Source organism: Limulus polyphemus, unplaced genomic scaffold, assembly GCF_000517525.1.
Source record: "Limulus polyphemus unplaced genomic scaffold, Limulus_polyphemus-2.1.2 Scaffold7719, whole genome shotgun sequence".
NCBI classification, from domain to species: domain Eukaryota; kingdom Metazoa; phylum Arthropoda; class Merostomata; order Xiphosura; family Limulidae; genus Limulus; species Limulus polyphemus.
The window spans coordinates 36,554-36,836 of record NW_013673329.1 but is presented as its reverse complement, the minus strand read 5'-3'; positions in this window follow the sequence as shown (position 1 = coordinate 36,836).

The window sequence follows — 283 nt, the reverse complement described above, 5'->3', positions numbered from 1 at the left end:
ATAACAAATTACAGGTTAACGTGAACAGGTTAAGTTTACTCTTACATATTCTGAATACGTATTGTTACGTCTCCGTTTGTTAATTAATTTTCCGTAACTTCGTTCCGACGAAACTTTAGCGGCACAAGTCCGTACTTAATAAAACTGGTTTATTCTTTCTGAATATAACTTTACGATACACTGATTTTCAACAATCGCGCTAAAACAAACGCTATATCAACGAACGTCAACAATACTTCTGACTGCAGTTCAATTATTCACTATCTACACACACACTACATTA